Below are 24,413 nucleotides of genomic sequence, written 5' to 3'. Positions count from 1 at the left end.
TTGGTCTTGGACAGTTCCTCTTACCCTGTGTTCATTTTCAGGGGTCCTTCTACTCCTGTAAATACAAGTGATTGAACACCGATGGCAGCAGAATCTCAGATTGAATATTTCCTGTCTCCTGCAGCCAGGAGATGGCTGTGATTAAAGAATTTCACATCTTCCGAAGGCTTCACTCCACTAGAGCGCCATGCTGTTTTCACATCGGCTCCCATCTGTGCTTAGCATAGCAAGTCAGAGCTGGCCAGAGCAAACTGCAGTTGCAACTCAGATTCTTACGATGCTGAAAAATACACTTGAGTTTAACTCTACTACAATTTAATTGAAGCCCTTTTTTTCCTGCCATTTTGCTATACTATGACAGATATGTGTCTATTCAGGAAATATGAGAGAGAGAGAGAGAGAGAGAGAGAGAGAGAGAGAGAGAGAGAGAGAGACTCACTTTGTGGCCCAGGTTGACCTGGAATTCCTTAAGTAGGCCAGCCGATCCTCAAACTCATGGCAATCCTCCTGTCTTAGCTGAGTGCTGAGTGCTCCTGAGTGCTGAGATTATAATCCTCCTGAGTGCTGAGATTATAGATTTCAGACTCGAGCCATCACTTCTAGCTAGATAGAGACTTTTTAAAGGTATTAATAAAATCCAATTTTACAGTGGTTTTGCTGATATATGTCAGTACCATTATCCAATAGAGAAAAAACATCTTTTGAAGATGAAGGAAAAATATAAGGCATCTCAATCCTTGAAGAGAAGCTGTGATGAGTATTGAAGACAGAAGAGCTACCAAGAAGCAGCATTTAGGCCTGGCTCATCAGGTCTGGGAACTAGGAAAGTGCCTCCCACACTTGTGCTTTGTGGCCACACAAATGGGGAGATAAAGGAGGGTTGCCATGACTGCAGCAGGCCACATCCTTCTGCCTCTGGCACCTACCAGCAAGACTGAGTTTTAAAGACTCCTTAAAGGGTCCCTTTCCCCGGTCCCTTGGCTCTGAAGGCTTGTGGGACATCTCATGAGCACTGATGGGCTATGTGCTGTCAGGTCCATGCTGTCTTCTCTCTCCCTGGTGGTCTAAGATAGCTCATGCCTTCCATGGCTAAGGAGACCTGCCTATGTGGACTCAGGGACACTACTCTCCAGGCTGGTTTGGAGATGTCTTTGCAGGAGGTGAGGGGCTCTGACGTGCTGCTAATGTAAGAAAGAGCACTGACCGTTTTAAATGTGTAAGGTTTTATGCTACAGAGAAATGTAGAATTTCCACCCTACTCCTTCTAAGTATCAGTCAATTACTAGGATAAAAAATACTGCCACTCACGTACCAAAAAAACCAGGAGGTTGTCTTTTATTTGTTTGTTTGTTAGTTTAGAACAAGTCTTTTATTTTAGTGAGGTACCTTGCGTTATGAAAATATTCTGCATCCACTCTCTGCTTGCTATTGATTTTAAAATGAACTTTTTGTCTTCCTTTTTTTCCCTTTAAGACAGATCTTTCCCAGAAAGCATTGAGGTTTCCTTTTTAGAAAAATATTGTTTTAAATTGTGTGTGTGTATGTATGTATGTATGTATGTATGTATGTATGTATGTATGTATGTATATATGTATGTATGTTTGTATGTGTGTATGTTTGTTTGCATGGCTGTGTGGGGTATGTGTACATGTGTGATGGTGCCCACAGAGTGCACAGGCCAGAGGCTTTGCATTCACACTGGAGCTTGTGATCTGCATGATGTAGGTGTTGGAAACTGAACTCAAGTTGTCTGTAAGAACAGTATGTTTCCTTCACTGTTGAACCATCCCTTCAGAAATGAGTGGTTTGGTGTGAGGTGAGACATTTGCTGTGTGTAGAAGGTAGCAATGTATACATGTTTTGTTCCTGGCCATGGTGTGTAAACTGTATATATCAACCACAAGGTTTATGAGTTTTAGCCCTAAGTTGCTTACCAACTGATTGATGTCATCATACAGGCACAAGGGCTGAGAGAGTTCATAGAAATGGTATAGAAACTGCAGCGGCCAGCAGTTACTTTCCCTTATAGGGAGTTTGGTCTCCTCCTGTCCCTATGACCCTATGTGCACGTGGCCCATACTGGCCAGCAGTCTAGGTCAATATGCTTTCCAAGAGTACTTTCCAGAACAATTCCTGCCAACTCTAATTCTTATGGGAGAAGTGAGATGAAACACCAACTGGCCATCTCAAGGGTTGGTCTGAATCCATAGTCCTTGAGTTTTTATGCTACAAAAAATTGGTTTACATATTCTAATCAGAGTTTTGAGGATGGGGGTGTGGGGAGAAGTTACCTATAAATATGGCCAGTATAATATACAAGGATAGAGATCATGCCGCAGATGTCATCAGACCCACTACAGTGTCTTGCCCAAAGCTGATGCTCACAGAGGAGTGTGGAAGAAGCTGAGTGGAGGTGTCCCTGTGGTCACTGACTCCTCTAAAGCAAGGTTTCTGTCTTCAAGGGTAAGAATGCAGCACTAAGCTGGAGCCTGCAGGCTTCTAATGACAAGTAGAGTGGTTGGGGTCGTATCATCATGCTAATGAATGCTGGGTGTTCTGGTTAGGGTTTCTTTTATCTTTGTCAACTTGACACAAGATAAGGTCATCTGGGAAGAGAAAAATCTCAACTGAGAAAATGCGTCTCTCTGATTGACGTGTAGGCAAGCCTATGAGGGGTCTTCTTGTTTGATGTGGGAGGGTGCAGCCCATTGTAAGTGGTGCTACCCCTGGCTGAGCGGTCCTGGGTTTTATAAAGATGATAGCTGAATGTGAGCCTGGAGAGCAAGCCAGTAAGCAGTGCTCCTCCATGGCTTCTTCAGTTCCTGCCTTCAGGTTCCTGCCTTGATTTCCTGCCTAGACTACCCTTCATGATGTAAACTGAAACGCTCCTGCCTCTCCCCAGTTTGCTTTTGGTCATGGGTTAGGGTTTGGGTTAGGGTTAGGGTTAGGGTTAGGGTTAGGGTTAGGGTTAGGGTTAGGGTTAGGGTTAGGGGTTAGGGTTAGGGTTAGGGGTTAGGGGTTAGGGTTAGGGTTAGGGTTAGGGTCACAGCAATGGAAATTAACTAGGGCATCGGGTTAGTAGAGTTTGGAAGAACTCATCTAATCCTTCCAAGTTGTTTCTTTCTCGGGGGGAGGGGTTGCGGGGAGCAGGAGGTTAGACCCTATAAGAATAAAGAAGATTTAAGGAAAGTGTGAGTCCTCTTTCAATGCACCCTGAAACTCCTCTGCCTTTTAAAGCCTCAGTGGCGAACAGCTCTGAATGTTCTAAATCAGAGCTTTAGTCTGAGTTCACGCATCCTTGAGGGAGTGAGGCCTCACTTACGGGCTGTGTAGCTGCATTTTGGGAAAGGTGCTAGCTCCTGCTGGGGTCTGCAGTGGTGGTCTCTTCATGTGCCTTGGAGAGGCAGGTAGCACTAGCTCAGGAGTCCCAGCTGTGTGTCTCCACCACAGCACTGGGAGTGGTCAGCCCTGGTGGCCCCAGTAAGAGAGCACAATGTTCCACAGCCATGTGTTTATAATTGGTCACTGAATATTCTCCATAACATGGATCTAGAGAAAGAAGGTAATAGGGACTGAGGTAGGGGCTATGAGATGAACCAGAAACACGTTTTTAACTGTTCCCTGGTGAGTTGTTACGAATTAGGTGTTTTTTTTTTTTTGAGTACATTTTTGTTTTAAAGCTAACAAAACAAAATAACCCAAAAACCAAAACCAACCAACCAACCAACCAAACCAATCATTTGATTTTGCCAATAAAGACTCAGGAGCCAATATGCTGGGGTGAAATCCTACTAACTCAGAGAGGCAGAGAAAACACCCAGCTGACCTTCCTACTCAGCTCAGGACCCAGAAGGAAAAGGTTCTTTCTCCTTCTCCATACTGTCTTAGACACCCTCAACTCAACCACCCTCCTTTCTGTTCAATCCCTGTCGGCGGTTTGCTTTCTCGGCCTCTTCCCTGATTGAGGGTTAACTGGTTAACTTTATTTAATCCTGTTTACAGAAAGCTCTTGGATTAAAGGTGTGTGCCAGGGCTGAGCCACACCACCAGTACTTGTTACAGTAAACAAGAAAGCTCTAGGATCAAAGACTGAGCCATATCATAATAATCAGAAACAGGGTTTTATTTTTTTACGGTTCACAATCTCGGGGTTCACAATGGGATCAAATATCCTGCAGCGGTAGATGTTCTCTTTCATTTTGCAAAACCAGTCTTTGGGCAGTAGGATTGACGTTTCACAGAAGCGTGTTTGTGCTGTGTGCCAAGTACTGCCCGGAGTCCTTTATAGATACTGACTGATTTAGTTCTCATAACCAACTTGTAAATCAGGTAAAGTAATGCTTATTTTACAGGCCAAGCTAATGAGGCTCCGAGAGGCTGTCCAAGGTCACACAGCTAATAGGTGATGGGTTGGGAGGTGACCCAGGGAGCCTGGCTCCCCCATCTATGCTCCCAGACACCATTTCACGCAGAGTGATTTGTGCTTAGTTACTAATGTCTTCGTTGTCCTGAACTTACTGTGTGACTTCCCGGGGCCTTCCAGAATGAAAGGGAGTGAGTGGGGCAGGGGAAGCCTCGTAGCATTGGGTCTTTACTAAAGTAAAGACCAGAGAAGAAGGAGACTAACATAGAAAATTAAGTACTGCGATATTTTAAAAAGGGATGTGATTTGGCGCTGCCTCCCTATGAATGCCCTCTGAGACTTGGAATTTGCCTCATTTTATTTGGTGATACCCACTGCCTGAGATCTTGAAGAACTGATAGAAAAAAGGAAGTAGGAAATGTTTCCAGAGTCAAAACGTTTAAAGCTGCTTTATTGATAAAGTACAAAATATACACAAAGCACCCAGGCGGTGGTGGCGCACGCCTTTAACCCCAGCACTCGGGAGGCAGAGGCAGGCGGATCCCTGTGAGTTCGAAGCCAGCCTGGTCTACAAAGCGAGTCCAGGACAGCCAGGGCTACACAGAGGAACCTTGTCTTGAAAAAACAAACAGACAAAAAAGTATACACAAAGCACATAACATTATCACGGTGTTTCCCTGCCCCCCTCCCTTTAAGTTGACACCAGCTAGGGCCATCTGGAAAGAGGAGACCTCAACTGAGAGTACCTCCATCAGATTGGCATGTGGGCAAGTCTGGGGGGGGGTGTTCTTTGATTAATGATTGATTTGGGAGGGCCCAGCCTACTGTGGATGATGCCACCCCTGGGCAGGAGGCCTTAGGTTCTACAGGAAAGCAAAACAGCAAGTCATGGGGAGAAAGCCAGGAAGCAGCATCCCTGCTTGGCTTTGCTTCAGGCGGAGGAATTCTGCCTCCAGCTTCGTCCTCCAGTTCCTAAGCCAGCTTTTCCTTCTTTGCTGTGGCCTGGAAAGTGTAAGCTTAGATAAACCCTTTTCTACCCAGGTTGCATTCTGTCATAGTGTTTAATAACAACAACAGAGAGCTAACTAGGGCAGCTATAGATTTGTGCTTATGTAATTGCCCAAGAAATCGTCATCACAATCAAGACAATAAACATTATCCAAGGTTACCCTAGGCCTTCTGTAATCTTTCCTGCAGCCCTTCTTCCTGCTTTGTTTGCCTAGGTGGCTCTCAGCTACTTTCTTTCACTAGCAATAGCTTTACATAGTTATAGATTTTATGGAAATAAGATCAGGTTATACATAATCTCTTTAGCTTTTTTCCCCCTTAGCATGATTATTTTGAGGTCCATCCAGGATGCTGTATCAATAGCTCATATTTTGCTGACCAGTATTTCACACCATGACCATAATATTATACAATATCTGCTGGGGTTTGAACTTGAAAGGTCCCTTGCAGGCTTATCTGTTTGGACCCTTAGTTCCCAGAAGATTGTGCTACTTGGAAAGGTCGGGACCTTGAGGAGGTTGTTGAGGAAGTGAGTCACGAGGGGTGAGCCCTGAGACCCAGCCTCCCGGCCTCTAGTCAGCCTCTGTTTCCTGAATGTAGACCAAGTGTGAATAGACAGCCTGCTGCCCCCAACACAGTGCCTTTCCTGCTGTGTCATCCTCACCGTGATGGACAGTGTTCCTTTGGAATAAATCTTTTTGTCCTTCAAGTTGCTTCATCAGGGTATTTGATCATAGCGACAGATATGAATGTTTGAGTGCAAGTCTCTAATTTCTATTGTGAAAACACAAAGTCATAGCATAAGTGCATGGTTACTTTTTAAAAACCAAATGCCAACTTGATTATGTCGTGTGTCTTCTTGCTATAGGTAGTTTATTGTATATATGTATAATAATATAAATGTATATATTTTTAAAAAAGGCTTGATATTTTATAATATCATGTGAAACTTACTGGATTTTTGGATTTCAAAGTTTCCCTTAGAGTTGGGGATATTGACCATGGGTAACTGCATAAAAATGAAATGATAGTTTTTTTCTTTATAAAAAGATATTAGAATAGGAAACAACAACAACAACAACAACAACAACAACAACAAACTGTTTTCTAAACAGACCACCCCATTTCCCTAAGAGTCTGTCAGGGGCTGAGGAGATGTCTCTGTAAAGTGCCTGCTACAAATGCACGAAGGTCTGAGCTCCGATCCCTATCACCTCACAGGAAGCCAGGAGTGGTAGCATGTGCCATGAATCCCATAGCAGGGGAGGCAGAGGCATGCACATTCCTGGAGTTCACGGGATGGCTAACCTTGCCAAGTTGGTGAACTTCAGGTTCAGTGAGAGCCCCTGCCTGAAAAATAAAGTGGAGAGTGACAGAAGATGATACCTGCCATCAATCTCTGGAGTCCACATGCCCATGTGCACACACATATGCACAAAAGTATAATAAATATAATACAATGCAATATAGTATGACATAATATAATATAATATAATATAATATAATATAATATAATATAATATAATATGATTCATTCTGAGATTAGATTTTTTAAAAAAGTTTATGAGAACACTAGCTGTCCCACATCCTTGCTGTGCTTAGCATGGTCAACTTTAATCACAGACCTCGTAGTTTGAAGTATCCTCTCGTTATGGCTTTGATTTCCCTAGTGACCAGTGGTGACGAGTGGCCCTTTGCACGTTTCCTTGCCATGAGTACATTTCTTCATGGAGAAGTGCCTGGTTAGGTACTTTTCCTGGTAAACGTCTTTGACTATTGGGAGTCTGTGAAGCACAGCCTTTATTGCCTATGTGATTAGCAGTGTTTTTCCCAATCTGTGTTCGCATTCTTTGAAAATCATCTTTTGAAGAGAAGTTATTAATTTTAATGAAACCCTATGTATCAATTCTTTCTTTTGATGATGCCTTGATGCTGATTTTTAAAGGAAATCATTTAGTCTTTTATTATTATGTAAAATGTTAATTGACCCTGCATCAGGCTAAGATAATTGGCTTATATACCAAGACTGGCTGCTTTTGTTGTTGTTCAGGAATGGGTGTTAGTGTCCCCCACGTCTCCATTTTAAAAGACGAGTGTATTGATTTTCTCTTTGTAAATTTTATTTTCATTTGCTTTTAAGTTTTTGTCCTTGTGTTAAGCATTCACATCATTGCACTGTGCTATTTCACCTGCACCACTGACAGTTCTGTCTCTGCTGGATTTTCCTGAGGCCTTTTAATCAGTGGGAGATTTACTTTTGGTGAATAGACTCCATGAATTTAAAATAGTTAGCATCTAAGATGGGTGCTTATTTTCTTCAATGAAATAAGGAGAAAATAAGTGTTTTTTTATTTAGTGTTTATTGAATATATCATATCATATATATTAATTGAACATATTATATCGTATATTAATATATAATAAGTGATATAAAATATAATCATTTGAATTACTAAGTAACATTACAAACATTTTAAAAGTGTCAGCCAGAACCAGAAAAGTTTAAACTAAGATATCAATCAAAGCCAGTCAAGATTTATAGCAAGAATTAAATGGAGCCAATGAAAAATAGTATTGTCTACTTTAAAAAAGAATCCAGGAAAAACAAAGATCCAAACAATGGGTATTCATTAACAAATGTCATATATCTATGTCAAAAAATAGGGTTAGTAGTATATTTGCCTAAAAAATAATATCTAGGGCTGGAGAGATGATTCAGTGGTTAAAAACAATTGTTGCTCTTTCAGAGGACCTGGGCTCTGTTCCCAACACTCACATGGCAGCTCACAGCCATCTGTAACTCCACTTCCAGGCCATCTGACCTTCTCTTCTGGCCACTGCAGGTACTAGGCACAGATGTGGTGTATATACATACATGCAGGCACGCGTGTGTATGTGAATGTGCATGTGTGTGCATGCATGTGTGTTAAGTTTACATGTGTGCATATGTGTGCGTGTGTGCATGCATGTGTGTGTGTGCATGCGCACGTGTGGGTGTGTGTATTTTGATGAGGATGAGACCCAGGCCTTGCATAAGATAGGGGAAATGTTCCAAAAATGAACTGCATCCTCAGTGTTTGATTTTTAAAGATAAACCAACTTTGCATTACTGAGGTACACATGGTGGGCTGTGACGTATTAGTCTCATTATACATCGTTGAGTTGATTTGCTAAAGTTTAAAGTTTTTTTGTTTTTGTTTTTTTTATCATGCGTGATTATAAGGGAGACTGGTCAGCAGGTTTCTTGTAATGTTTGTGTGGTTGATATTAGAATAATGCTAATCTCACAAAATCATTGGGATATATCTTTCTGCTTTTATTTTCTATCCTGTCCTGAGATTTTTCTTTGGAAATATTTTTATTAACTTCCAACTGAATTTTGTAATAGAGAGAAAGATACTTAGATATGTATTTTTTTCTTGGATATGATCTGAGAGGTTGTGGGCACTCTGGTAAGTTATTGATTTATTATGAATAAATGTATTTATAATATTTAAAAAATACTTGTAGCATTCATAGTAATATTAGCTTTCTCAAATGGCATGATTTGTGTGTTGTTGATTTCCTGTTGACTCTGGTGAGACTTTTATGAATATTATTGATATTTTAAAAAAACGTTCCTTCTGCACTATTTATTCCAGATGCTTCTTGACTGAGGACGGGTGATGGTCCATGCCTTGCAGTGCCCTGGTTGTTTATGCTTGTCATCCTGTGAGTGATGGAAGCTGCAGCTGGTAGCTTGCTGCCTGGTATTTGGGCGATCCCAGTGGTGCTGCTTACCGACAGCCTGGAAAGGGTTAGCATTTAAAATGTGAAGCATAGTTTCTTTTTTGTCAAACCCTTTGTTTATCTTTACATTTTAATGAATTTATCACCTTCACAGAGGCCAGAAGACCACTTTTAGGAGTCAGTTCTGTCCCCTCACCATGGATCCCAGTGGTTGAATCTGAGGCTCATGTGGCAATGGCTCTTACGTACAGACCTTGCCTTCCAGCATGGTTTCCATGTCCGACAACTGCTTTTATATGACTCGAATTCTCTATATGTGCCTTTTACTCTATTTGAGGTAAAAGTTGGGCAAGTGCAGACTGTGTAGACTCCTGGCAGATACGATACCTCAGTTGGCCTGGCTACTCCTGGTGATGACACTCAAGAAGCTGCTGCCCTCTCAAGCACATCTAGACCCTACAATGACACACTAGGGCACAAGGGTCACGTGAGCTGAGGATGGGACAGGTTCTACCGAGGGAACCCCTGCTTAAGTCTGGTCTTTTTAAGGTAGAAGAGGAGTTTTATAAAAATGCTGTCTTGTTCATGTCTGAGTGTTTGAACCAGACTTCTGATTTGGTCATCCTACATCTTTACTCTCTGGTCAGTCACACAGGAGGACACTTACAGGGCTTGATCTGGGTTTGACTTCAGTGATGGTTCGGGGATTATTGAAGTATATATCAGAAGAACTTTACAGTATGCATTTTTAATTTTTTTCATTTTCTCCTTTATTTAAAAAATATTCTTTTCTCATACAATGTATCTTGATTATAGTTGCCCCTCTCTCTAGCCCTCCCACTTCCTCCCCCTCCCCCTCCCCTCTGGACCCACTCTCCCTTTATTTCTCTCCTTAGAAAACAACTGGCTTCTAAGACATAACAACCAAACACGACAAAATAAAATATAGCAAGATAAAGCAAAAACCATCACATGGAAGTTGGACAAGGCAACTCAACAGAAGAAAAAGAGACCCAAGAACAGGCAGAGGGATCAGAGACCCACTCATTCTCATACTCAGGAGTCCCCCCCAAAATACAAAGATATGCATAGGACCTGGTGCAGTGTGTGTTTTCTTAACCAAATGGAATTACAACTGACGTGTCTCCATTTTGTGAAAATTAGTTCCCAAGGGTAAAAACAAACAAACAAAAAATGTCCCCTATAAGCTCGTGTGTAAAAAGGCTTGGTCCTCATGCTGATCCTTCTGGAAGATGGGGTGGACCTTAAGGAGGTGTGGCCTCATGAGAGGCCCTGAAGTGGTTCATAAGGTGGGTGGTTTACTCTACCACAAGCTCCTACCTTGATTACCACCTTCTCCAGAGGTCCCGAGCAAAGAGGTCACTCGATCTGGGGCTAAACTTAAGGAACCATATGTTAGATACACATTTTCTTTGTAAGTTAACTGCCTCAAGGACTTTGTTATAGTAACGAGGATCTGACGAACACACAGGTAACAACGCTGAACTAAGATGGCTCATTCTTCATACGCCAGTATCAGTGTCCTTAACTCAAATTCAAGTCTATTGCTGAAAATTTTCTTCCTAATAATAGAATTATGAGCATGAACTCTAAACAGTGAGAATTTTCCTCGTGTTGTTGTTTAGTTATATCAAAATACTAAGGAGCTATATGTTTATTTAAAAAGGGCACATATGATCAACACTTCCTGAATTCATCAGCTAGGTTTTTCTTGAGAGGCTACACTCTACTATTGATTCTCCAATAATTTGTAGTCCCTACCTGTTAGCAAAGAGTAGAATCTTTTTTAAATAGAAGCAAAAATCATTGTAAAATATAAAGAGGTCTAATGAAAAAAATCAGAGAAACCAACCATACTATAATACTCACCAAAAACTAAATAGCATGAGAAAGAATTTAGACTGATTTTTCTTGGTAATGATATGGTAGCAAATACTTAAAAAAATAAATTTCTTTATGTACATGTGGTTATGTGTATGCATCATCATGTATGTGTGCACATGTGTAAATGTAGCTATGTGTGCATATGTGGAAGTGGGTATTTGGGCATGTATGTATGTGTACATGTGTGGATATTTGTGTGCATATGTTTTTATATGTATGCAATTGAGTATGTATGTACATGTGGAAATGTGTGTGTGTGTCTGTGTGTGTGTTTGTGTGTGCACATGGGACGTTGATTTGTATGCATTTGTAGATGTTTGATGTGTGTGTGTGAGTGTGTGTGTGTGTTGTGTGTGCGTGCCAACGCAAGTTGAGACAACATGTTGACGTCAGGAGTTTTCTTTAGTCTCCATCTTGTTTTCTGAGGCCACATCTTTCATTATACTTATAGTTTGCCAAGCAGTCAAGTCTAACTGGCCAGCAACCCCCCAGGGATCTGCCTGCCTCTGTCTCCCCAGCACTGGGATGGCGGATGGACGCCTGCTGGATGCCCCTGTGCCAGGCTTTCACCTGGCTGCTGCTGTGGACTTCATCTCCTCACGCTCGTGCAGCACACACACTAGTTGACAGGTGATGATGACACTCTAGAAGCTTTTGTCTTTCATCACGTAGCGACCTGCCAACATCTGTTGGAACAAATGACACTAGGGGACGAGGCTCGAGCTGAGGATGCGGCTGTGGGGACACTAATGAGGAAACCCTGCTCTGAATAGGAGGGGAGCAGTGTACAACCATTTCCCACGCCTCAGTCTCTGTTTTCAACACACAAAAAAAACTCTTTCTTGGATCAACAAATCTTAAATGGAAGTTTAAGCAGATTAAGCCAAGCAAAGCAAAGTGGCCGTAGCTACGGGCATGGAGGCAATGCCCTCTTCTCTCACCTCCCTCAGTGGAGATGCTCCAGGTTGCACAGGTGAACAGTGCAGAGACTTCTTCATGAGAGAACAGCATGTTAGAGATACAGTTTATGAAGTAGATCTGAAAAGGCATACCCCCCACAGCCGTTTCAAACAGTCAGTGGCTATTATCAAAGACGTCTGAATCAAAAGAAAGGGGGATGAAAGCTGCAGGTTTGAAGCAATGGATGAGTTATTCTTTATAATTACACTAGACAGACGGCTTTCAGGAGAGCCACAGGAAGCTAAGCCCACCGCAGGCTGCGTGCTCTCTGGCCCCTTCCCTCCGCATCTCCACCACTTACTGTTAGGCCCAGTGTTGCATAGACTTGAGGGCGGTCTGTCCTCCTCTCCCAACTCTCGGCTCAGGAGCACTGACTCAGCTCCATTTCTTTATGCACTGCAGGGCCACCCATTTCCCTAATGAGTAAGTCCAGGCTGGGGATCAGATGAGGGCCATATTCCTGCCACCAGCTCAGTAGAGAAGAGACGGTCACTGCGTGGACCTCCAGGCTATCTGCAGATCTGTATTGGAATCATCCTCCACAACTCCCTCCCCAGGACCTACCACCGGACGGCATTTGCTTGTCCGCAGCAAACTCCTTTGGTAAAGTAATAATGCGAATGAGAGTAAACTAGGCAAACGTGGGCTTTGACCGTGGAGTTGATCTTCTGGGAGGAGCAGTGCGGATTCCCGTGTGCACAGCAGCGTGCCTGGTCTAGAGTCTGCACTCAGCCCGTGCTTGGCTATGATATGAGGAACATAGACACCACAATGGCCTCCAACATCTCAAAGCGACTGCTAGCTCTTTAAAGAAAACTTCAGGTCTCTCCTTCCTTTTAAAGTTCTCATAGTATTTTGTTTTGTGGGGCTTTTGCTAGAAGGTGCCACCCTGTGTCTCACATTAAAATTATTTTAATCTTTTGCTACTAAGGTTCACCTCCCCCCACCCCAAGGGAAAATTTCCCAGCTGTTTGCTCTCTATTCTGCAGCCCTGACAGGTCATGAGCATGGTATCTGTGCTCTTTCGGGCTCACCCCTTTCGTTGTAGGCAGGGGTCACGGTTTAGTAACAGAATGTTATTCCCGTAATTGTGTTCAATAAACACATCTCTCTAAAAGGTCTTGAGGCAGTCTGGCTTGAGATTTCCTCTGTTCCTTGGTGGCTTTAAAGACAGCTGCCTCTCGGAATTGACTTCTCCCAAACCCTGTCTGAGCATGGGGTGGGGCCTTTACCCTTTGCGGTCCACAGGCCACATCCCAGGCCTGGCCGGCATCTTAATCACAGTGCTGATGAGGGCCTTCTCAGAGAATCCAGCTGAGCTACATTCAGACTTCAGAGGAAATTTGAAACAAGCAGGTGTTGTTTTAAATGGCTAAATATGTGGCAATTTGGTGTGCAGCCAAGAACATTTCAATCAGATCCGATATAAAATTTTACTTTTTTTTTTTTGTCTAAGAAGATGCAGATCAGGTCCATGATATTTAAAATTATTTTAATCAGGATTTCAGAAGCATTTAGGATAGTTCTAAAATCACATTTAAAAAAATTAATTATGGCCAGAACCAGAGAAACTGATTTATAGGCATTTTAAAAGCGTGTCTATAAGTTTGGTCTTCCTATTATGTAAAGAGTAAGACGTCGTTAGCGCCAGGGAAGAATGACAGTGGACAGGAAAGGAGCGCCAATGCAGAAAGGGTTCACATAAGCACGAAAAATCAAAACGAAGTGACAAGTTGTGTTCCCTTTTGTCACAGCCGCAGAAACATTTTGATGGCTCAGGGAGGGCGATAGGCATGTTGTTCATATACTAGCCTCTGTGCTTCCAGCTGCAGTGTTTATTAAAAGATTGAAAGTCAAAATCATCCTCGGATCCACATATATTTCTATATTTCTAAATATTTAGCTATATTTATGAATATTTATTTTTATATTAGCTATACTTCTTAACATTGATTTACTTTTTAGTTCTAAGTATTTATTTTGAAAATGTGTTCTTTGAGACTTTCATACTGTACATTTTTTATCATCTTCTTTCCCATCCCCTCCCTGACTCTTCCCAAACCTTCTCTTCCCTATTCACCCAATTTTATGTCCATTCTTAGTTTAAAAGAAAAGAAAGGAAATGGGAAAAGCCACTAATCTTCTCGGAGTATGACTTGTGTTGGTCCACTACCCCTGAGCATGGCCCTGAGTGAGGGTGATCTAGCCAGTGTGATGCCACTGAAGATTTACTCAGCTCCAGATAGTCTCATCTTCCAGTAAATAGCTTACTTATCACAGTATTGATTTAATCGCCACAAGATTGGACAATTAAAATTTTATATGTATAAATAATTAATTGAACTGACATGGCATGCTCTGTAGTAATTAAAACCAACACGTAGACTGTAGAGGTGGCAGTGGTTAAGAGAACTTGCTGCACGAATTTCAGAACCGGGATTAGACTCTCTAGCAACCACGGGAGCGGGGGAGGGGGTGGTGTAGTGGATGCGGGGAGGGAGAGAGAGAGAGAGAAAGAGAGAGAGACAGAGAGAGAGAGAGACACAGAGAGAGAGAGAGAGACAGAGAGAGAGAGAGAGAGAGAGAGAGAGAGAGAGACAGACAGACAGACAGACAGACAGACAGAGAGAGACAGAGAAAGACAGAGAGAGACAGAGAGAGACAGAGAGAGAGAACACACGGAGCTGACCATGGCCACAGGTGTCTGCCAACAGCGTTAGGAGTAGGGACTGGTAGATGCCAGGAACTCCTTGGTCAGTCAGCCTAGACAAACAGTGAACCTCAGATTCAGTAAGATGCCCTGACTCAAATGAAAAAGTAATGAACTGAACACCCCCTCCATGTTCTCCTCTGGCGTTTGGAGGTGCACATACTGTTCCCTTATACACAACACACACACATACACACACACACACACACACACACACACACCCCACTCATACAAACACACACACCACAAACAAAGACAAAAAAAAAAAAGCAAGCAAAATCCTAACATACTGATTTGGAATGCTCTCTAAACTATGCTGCTAAATTGAAAAAAAAATGCTGGTTTGGACCACCTACTACACTGTTTGTGTAAAAACATCTACATTTGCATATATGACTATTTTGTGTGTGCTCTGGGAATTTCTAGAACTATAGAACAGTAGCAGTGGCCGCCTCTGGGGACGGGCATTGTAGAGCAGAGATGTGAAGATGGCTTCCCTTGCTTTGCATGTTTTGGTTATGTACCATTTGATTTGGTCATCCCTTTCACCTCTCAAAAAATTAACCCAAAGTCTGTAAAAAAAAAAAAAAAAAAAGAAAGAAACAAAAACAAAATCAAAAGCTCCTGAACACAAACTTGAAACCAAAGAGGTTTGAAATATAGAAAATTTAATAAAATATACATCTCCAAATAAAGAATGTAAGAAAGAAGCTTCAAGTCTGAGGCTTCGGGGCTGCCTGCTCGGGCTATGAGCGGGAGAGATAGGTATCACACAGCTGCAATAGATGAAAACTTCACAGCTGTATCTTTCATCCCAAGCCAAACCCCCCAGGGCAATCAGTTGAATACCTTATACAGTAATTTTAGTTTTTCATTTCCTTGTGTAAAAACACCCTAGGAACTTATCTACAAAAAGGAGGTCCCTGGGATTTACAGCCAGCATGGCTTAGAAAAGTCCTCACTTCAAAGTTAGGTTCCCTGTGAACATGCCTATGGGTGGCATCTTTCAAAATGAAATAATTAGAATTTGGTGGAGGCAGCGGTGGCTCCACCTGGGGTTTGATGTCAGCATGACAGGGAATGTGGTCTGCTAGCCACACCACAAAGCTATTACGGAAAACATGGCAACCGAGTATGTTTTTTGATGAAGACGAAATGACTTGTACATTGAGTGGAGTATGGAAATACCTTGAGAGTAGTGTTAAGAATAGTGTCACATGGTCTACAGAGTGAGTTTCAGGACAGCCAAGGCTACCCAGAGAAATCCTGCCTGGAAAAACAAAACAAAACAAACAAACAAACAATAGATGATGTCACAAAAAACTGCTGGGCATAGGGGCCACTCATCCCTCGATGTTGAATAGGTGAGTGAGGTACCTATGCCGCCCAGTAACCTCTCCCCTAAGATAACCCTGGGAGCTTGCTGAGGGGGGAGTGGGGCTCCTTCCAACAGGCCTCTTCTTGTCCTTTTCTCCCTCCGACCCTAATTGCTGCAGCTGTGCCAACCTAGTCTTTGTGGTGGAATTAACAGCCACAGCCCAGAAGTACCAAGTTCACTCCATCGCTCTAACTTGGACCGCTGTGGCCTTGTTAACTTTTCTAATTTCAATGGAGGGAATCACACCTTGAACTCTATTATCCTGAGCAAATAGCCTTGAGCAGACGTGTTGGCCTTAAGCCAACAGCCAGAATGTAAGAGGAATTGGGGTGGGGACCCCAGTCACCCCACTGCAAGTCCGCAGTGATGCTGAGATGGACCTGGCTACGTATGGGGAAATCAGCTTCCACAATGACAGCTTGGCTGAGACACCAGGGACGAGATCCTGCAGCCTCAGGCAGCCTGTCTCTAAAGTGCCTGGCACCCTCCGGTCCTCGGTACCGGAGTTATTGATTAACTCTATTCTGAACTAATTGGCCCTTCTTAAAAATGGCTATAAGTACTTTGCAAGTTCTAGAGGGAAGTTGTGATGGAGTTAGTTCTCCTTCCAGAAGAGAGCCAATACTTGAGTCTCATCTTCCCATTACCAAGCTTTTGCTCGATTCATTAGCACATTTTCTTGAAGGGAATGAAATAAGTGGAGAATCGAAGGAACTTGCCCTTTTCCAAAAGCAGCTCTCAGGAAGGGTTTTTACCCACACATATTTGTAACCGCTGGCTTATAAGATGTTTCAGATTAACTCTGGATTCAATTTATCAAAGCTGCATTTCCCAGTCCCCAGTAAATGACAAAGGATTGATTCTGGGGAGTAACAAATCTGTTCGCCATTGCATTTGCGTTTCCCTGGAGGATTATGCTAGGCCTCTCGGTGCTTACGTGTTCTTGCCTTTCTGCGTGCCGGGGATGTGAATGCATTATATGAAGTTGTCAGCCTCCTTGCCACTGCCTGTGGCGGAATTCATACGTAGGCAAACTTTCTATTATTCACGCCAGCATTCGGCAAGTCTGCAGTGATAGCTAGCTTAACCGTGCTCGCTTCTCTAAGGACGTGGAGACGCTGAGCAGTTTGGAGGCAGACATGATAAATTGCTCGCCAATCAAAACCCCTTTTGTCCTTGGCTGGATCACTAGGCTGCTCACTGCCAGGAATGAACTCTGACCTCCTTCTATGTCAGGGCCAGCTTACATTACTGTGACTAGGTCACATTCAATGACTTGACACTAACTTGTTCTGGCATCCACTGGAGTCATCCGGGAATGTTGACCCTGCCTTCGGGGCTCCCAAGGGTGCTTCCCTGTAGACACCTCACACCTGAAGTCTACTGTGTTGATTACTGCAGCCTCCTTCGCTCCTGGCTACTCTTCCCTTTTTCTAGTCTGTGTAGACTTTTGGTTTCTTAAAATACACAGTGAATACTTTTGCTCTTAGCAAATTTCTGTCTAACACCAGGATCCATAATGATTGAGGCATCCCTTACTTTTATGTCATTGCGTGGCCTTGGGCTCCATCATCTATACCTAGGTGCCTCCCTGTGACCCCCGGACTTCCCCTCCAAGCTCCTTCCATCTAGACAGTAGTTTTTGTCACTACCTCTTTTCATAAGCTGGAAGAGCTTTCCGGCCGTCAGCTTGACTTTTCCCTAAAACTCCCTTCTAGACACACTGTATAAAGGTCCGAGAACTCATCTAGCGGCACAAAGTGACCCTCCTGGCGTGCTTACCTGCCCTAGCCGGCCACATTCAAGACGAGTTGCCCTCTCGGAACATGGCACTTCCAGGAACATGGCACCACGGAGCACACTTTGGCAGTCAGCACAGTGAGTCTGGAACGGAGGAGGAGAAGTGTAGAACTCTCCAACAGAGCTGAACAGAGCCAGCTCCGTCTTCATTCAGACAGAACAGAGCGAGACCACAGTGCATCTGTGGACATTTAAATCCCACTAGAATTTGTGCACATTTCCAGCTTGAGAAAGAAGCAAACTTTTGTTATCTCTAATTTCTGCAAAAGGTTAATTTCAATTAACTTGTGTAACTCTAGATAACACAGCCAGACTCAGACCTCCTGTGAGAATACAATGCTTGGGGCAACCTAACAGAAAGGAGAAAGAAGAAAGGTGAGACTCTCCTAGCCCGCCACACTCCCAAGTAGAGAAAGCCATAGATAGACAGCTGTGGTTTGAATACAAAATATCTTCCATGGGGTTGCATATTTGAACACTCGATCCCTGGCTGATGGAGCTGGGTAAGAAAGGTGTGGAACGTTCTGGAGGTCAAGACTTGGTGGCAACCATGCGTCATTGGCACAGACCTTGAGGCTTCATAGCCTTACCTCACTTCCTGTCTATTCTGTTTCCTGAACGTGCATTTAAACTGGCTAGTCAGTCTTCTGTTCCGGCCGTCACATCTTTTTGCCGGCAGCCATGTCTTCTCTGCCTCCATAGACTCTATCCACCAGGAGCTGTGAGTCAAAAGCAACCCTTCTCTCTTAAGATGATCTTGTCAGACTATTTCTAACAGCAGCAGAGAAATAAGGAGGACAAAGTTATTTACCAGTGTGTATGTAGCATGTATAGACGAGAGCACGTGCACACATATACACACACATACACACACATGAATGCACATACACATATACATAGGCACACATACACACATTCATGCATGCACACACAGGCACACATACATACATGCACACACACATAGATACACATAGATGCACACATGCATAAACACATAAGCGCACATACATATATACACAGCACACAAGTATGCGCGCACACACACACACACACACACACACACACCTTTAAGGTACTGCAGCAGATTGTCAGACATGCATTTGGAGCCTTTCTTCATCACATTAGTATTGCAGTCTGCACAGATGCAGGTTCCTCCACCTGAGATGTGTGCTGGTCCTCAGAAGCTCCCAGAACAAGATTCATAGTGCCAACTTCAGAGAAAAATGAGCTTTGAGATTTGTGTTGTGTCTGTTTACAACAAGATTCTGGATTTAGGGACCTACGGTTTTCATGGTCTCTGCTGCACAGCCTGTTTGGAAATGTTATAGGCCCAAGAGGCTGGCTCCCTCATGAATAGGCAATTGGATGCCCCTTCCCTCCAGACCTACAGGGATGCTGCTCCTCTCCTGGAATTTTTTTTTCTACTAAAAAAAAAAAATGCATGCTTAACTTGTAAATGTAGTTTTCAGTGCTGGAACGAATATTTTTGTTTTGAATAACAACCATGTTATTTTCTATTGAATGCGGTCTTGGGTTCAGCAGTGCCTGGCTCCCAATCCTTTTCAACAGTCTGCAGCCCCAGCTCCTCCAGAGCTCAGCACACACAGTTGTTCTCAGAGTGAAAGGAAGTGAAGGGTGACAGAAGCAGGTCTCCTGTCTTCACAGCTGTGGCACAGGCTGCCGAGGCCCTTGGACTTCCGTAGCGTCTGGAGCACCGTGTCCACACAGCCGTGTCCACACAGCCGTGTCCACTTGTGACTGAGTTTCCCCATCTTGATGATCACCATGAAGAAAAATGATCTGTAATGATGCTTGGAACACTGTCTGCTCTACTGCATAGGGGCCTGACATGGTTCCAGCTGGTGTTATGGAAACATGCCCTGGTGGTTGGCTTTAACATCAATTTGCCAGAAATTAAATCACCTGAATAGGAAACTCCACCTGAAGAGCTGTTTTCATTGCCTTAATTCACGTGAGGAGACCTTGCCCGTGAGTGTGCAGCACCTTCTGCTAGCAGGTCCGATTAAAACAGGCAAGGCAGTAGGAAAATCATTCACGGTTGCTCGCCTGGCCTTCCTCCAGCCGCCAAATGGACGGTTCCTGTTGTTACAGTTGCTTCTTTAGATGGTATCAGAACTAGAGTCTTCGGGTTTCATTCATCTATCAAGGTGGGTCTCCAAGAAACTGCTGGGTTTCCAGTGCCAGACTGGGACTTCAGAGTCACCCAGTCTTACAATCTAAGCAAGTACCAGGTTGCCATCCTCCCCATTGTGTGAGAACCATTGTGGGACTATTCTGGTGGCTAAGGTACCGGCCTTCAATGCCTGAGAAACAGGTTCTCTGCCTCTCAGACATGAGACAGTTGCTGTTTGAACATAAGACGATTTAACAAGTCTGTGGAAGTGAAGCATTTGGTGCTGTACTAGACCAGTGGACCCTAGATAGCTGGTTTGAAAACTCATCTGTGATTAAGAAGGGATGAGCACTCGTACGTGGAATTTCTGAGAAGCATTTCCTCAGTGTCAGTTAACAAGAACCGTGATCCCAGGTGAGGTAGGGTCCCATCTCACGCTGGAAGCTGAGCTTGGCGATTGTAAGTGTCTCCTACTTGGTGCTGGTGTGAATGAGTGGTAGGACAAAAGACAGCCGAGGCTTGGCCCTGTGAGAGGCCACGGGAGAAGAGTAGTGAAAACACAGCCTCGGTTGCAGTGGAGACACCAGTGCACTGGAGATGCCCGGGTTGTGAGATGATTGCCACAGACAGTGTCAGGTGGCCGTGTGTGCTGTAGATGGCAGAGCTAGAGAGACGGTGCTACCCAAGCCCTCTGAAGCCTCAAAGACCCCCTACTGAGGCCCAGATGCTGGACACTAAGCTATTTACACTACTGCAGTTCCATTTTTTTCTTTGATCTGATTATAACTGGTCCCTGGTACTTCTCTTTTGAAATAGGAAAGTATATAACACATCTTTTATTTTATAGGAGCCCAGATAAGTGTGGAGAGAAAAAAAGTAAGACTGTGGAAGTTATAAAAGTTGGGCTGTGTTCTATATTATGATACTTGCATGAGATGTTGAGTAAAAATAAATGAGAAGGATATGGCTTAAGAGTGATGTATCTGTGTGTTGAGTTGTATGGTTAGTTTTTTGTCAACTTGACACAAACTAGAGTCAAGTGGTAAAAGGGAATCTCAATTGAACAATGGCTCCACCAAACTGGCATGTGTGTGTCAGTGTGTGTGTGTGTGTGTGTGTGTGTGTGTGTGTGTGTGTAATAAAAAAGAAAGGTAGCCGAGTGAGCCAGAGGAAGCAATCCAGTAAGCCCAGTAGTCCATGGTTTCTACTTCAGTTCCTGCCTCCATGTCCTGTCTTGAGTTCCTGCCTCCATGTCCTGTCTTGAGTTCCTGCCTCCATGTCTTGTCTTGAGTTCTTGCCTCCATGTCCTGTCTTGAGTTCCTGCCTCCATGTCTTGTCTTGAGTTCCTGCCTTGGCTTCACTTGATGATGGCTTGTAAGTCAAAACAAATCCTTTCCTCTTCAGATTGCTTTGGAGCAATGTCTTCTTACAGCAACAGAGTGTGGATGAGGAGAGTCTTCACCTACAGTTTTTAATATAAGTCTAAGTCCATTTACTCCTCAGAAAGCTCAGTGTTTTGTTTTGTTTTGTTTTTGAGATCTTTTCTTAACCCCTTTTTCGTAACCCTTGCACACATGTGAGCACACACACAATTTCAACCTCCCTCCCACATACCTGAATTGAGATCACAACAAGAAAACTTAGGAAAGTCAGTCCATTAGCTTTCCTTTTTTTTTTTTTTTTTTAGATCATCCAATATTTATTAGTGTGTTTTGGAATGTGCTGTCAGTGGCAGAGCATTTATGTGCATGCATGAGACCATGAGGCCTCAGTCACCACTGCCACAAAGAAACAAAACCAAAGCACATTTAGATAAACATATTGTCTTATCCCTTGCTGAATAAGACAACATCAGTGAAGCCTCTGCAGTGTCCAGCAAGAAATCGTTTGTTTCATTTGCCCCCACTAGAGATCAGCTGGTCTATGTCAGGCTCAGGTCTAAGCTAACAAGCCAGCCACCAAATACTCTACCAATGACAAAGAAGTTGTCTATAAAGTCTTGGGAGGGGGGATTATGGAAATATTACTTCTAACCCAAAGGTATTTGTATTTTAGTACACATTTATTTATATTTTTAAAAATTATTTTTTATTATAATTTACTCACATTACATCCAGATTGTAATCCTCTCACTCTTTTTTTTTCTTTATTTTTTTTTTATTAATTTATTCTTGTTACATCTCAATGGTTATCCCTTCCCTTGTATCCTCCCGTTCTTCCCTCCCTCCCATTTTCCCCTTACTCCCCTCCCATTAGCTTTCCTTAAAACCCTTTTTCCAGCTTCCTTTCATGCACAGAAAACAATCTAAACTACTTAGTAAGACATAAACGACTGTTGGCAATGCAGCTCTCAGTCGCTCCTCCAGATCCTGCCTGACGCCCTCCAGATATCCTTTATGCTGCAGATCCTGTGATTCCATTGTACTGTTTTCTGACTCGGGCTTTTGAAAATGCAAAGAACAGCAGGCCCCTGGCCCACATCCACCACCTTTACTTCTTGGAAAGCTCTGGCTTCTGTGGTGAATTTCCTGTCCCATTTATGCTCCCCAGATTAAGGTTCTGTCTCAATTCTCTGCCTTATAAAAAATTTAATTCCATACTTACTGCCAGTTGCTGCAATGCACTTGCATAAGGGTTTATGTCCTTGATTTACCCATGAATTCCTGTGCGCATGGATTAGGCCTTATTCATTTCTATACCCTAGTGCTGAAGAGATAACACAGGTTTTAAAAGTTCATTTAGAAGTTCATTATGGTTAGAAATGTAAAATGTAGAATAAAAATATTAACAAAGCAAGCATTCCATGTTTTGTTCATTTTTCTTTCTTCACATCAATTAGACCAGATATTATATCTTAAAATATTTTATAGAGAGATTATATTTATGTAAATGAAAAGTATCTAACTCAAGAGCAAGCCTTTTTTTTTAAAGATTGGCTACATTTGACTATCAAGTATTACTATACATGCTGGGGGAAATTATGAGGGAATAACATCTATTCTATCTCAAGGTTCTTTCAGCCTGGAACAGAGTAAGACAAATAGTAAGCAGAGTACTATAGAAACTCATGAGAACAGAACTAAGCAAAAAAAAAAAAGTTCAGGAGGTTTGAAGAAAGAATCAGCTGAGAAGAGCTTCAATATAGAAAGAGGTTGTGCAGAAGTGGCTGCGTTTGATGTTCACCTTGATGTACTAGGCAGGGACAGATAAAAGCACACTTCAGGCAAGACAGGGAAGCTTGTGTGCAGATCAGATGTGGCGATCAGGGTCTCTACTCGTAGAGCAGCAACCACCTGCCTGGCTTCATCTTAGGTTCATTATAAAGATGTAGTGAAAGAACGTAAAAGAGCTAAGTCAACCTACAGAGCGAGAAAGCTTGGCTTAAGTTAGTAGACAATAGGAACAGTCAATGTTTTTGACCGGATAAGTGGTATCAATAGAAGAACGTTTAGAATGAACGTCTGTGTTATCAGTGTATGGGATGCAGAGAGGAACTTCTCAGCACGGGGTAAGAGATAGGAGACTTGCTAGGATGTAAATGGGAGGTATTAGGAGCAAACAGTATCTGAGGAACCTCAAAGAATCAAAACAGAGGGCACAGTCATCTTACTGACGTGAAAAGGAATAATAATACGTTACCCTGTGATTCAGGCTTAAAGCCCACTTAGAAGGGAAATTATGGAGCCATTAACATGCGTTGAGAAATCAAGCAGTATCAATGGGTATATTGTGAATAAGGTGTACACATCGAGTCTGACTACCTCAAGGTAACTCTGAAACCAAGGAGGGAGGTGAGAGGTGAGCCTTAGAACTGTATTTCTAGCCATCTGCATCCTCAGAGACTGTAGGGTGTTGGGGGCAGGAAGGTAGAAGGAAGCCAAGTATAGGATAGGGCAGCACCAAAACTTAAGGCATTAAAGGAGAAAAGTAACCAGTACTATTTGATCTGAATGCTCACAGAGGGTACAACTTTAATAAACTTGAGGAGGAGTCTTTGGTAAAAGAATGGAATCCTCTTGGGAACCCAAGTTCATGGACTACCTCACACATATACTACCTCAAAAGTTTATCCGAGTGTTCCAAGCACTTTGGAGCTCACGTTCCTAGGTTACTGTTTGTTTCTATGTCTGTGTCTACTTCCAGACTAGAAGCTCCTCTAAGGCAGGGCTGAACCTTGTTTGTCTTTTCCCACTTAACACAGTCCATGGAATATAGCGTGGGCTTAGTGGTTGCTTGTTGAATGAGCAACTAAGCCAGCAAGGCAGGATAGATGATGGAGACTAGGAGGGACCACTGTACTTAAGAAGCACAGCTCTTGACAACAAACCAGGAGTGAATAATGTTCTGCTCTGAGAAAGGAAGAAACAGTTTGTGAAAAGGAGATACCAAAGGGAACATGTGAGAAACTTCTGAGTCCTCTACCATG

At 43.0% G+C, this 24,413-nt stretch overlaps 1 long non-coding RNA gene across 1 annotated transcript; it reads left to right on the top strand.

Annotated features, from left to right (window-relative positions):
* Nucleotides 1-954: 954 nt before the first annotated feature.
* Nucleotides 955-10,162, top strand: LOC311598119. Its single transcript, XR_014779485.1, has 4 exons — nt 955-1,160; nt 8,119-8,214; nt 9,013-9,167; nt 9,997-10,162. It is a non-coding gene; the product is annotated as an uncharacterized lncRNA (long non-coding RNA).
* Nucleotides 10,163-24,413: the final 14,251 nt, after the last annotated feature.

This window comes from Acomys minous, assembly GCF_964271855.1.
Source record: "Acomys minous genome assembly, chromosome: 1".
Classification (NCBI taxonomy): domain Eukaryota; kingdom Metazoa; phylum Chordata; class Mammalia; order Rodentia; family Muridae; genus Acomys; species Acomys minous.
The sequence above is the reverse complement of the archived record's forward strand: the minus strand, read 5'-3'. Positions and strand labels throughout refer to the sequence as shown.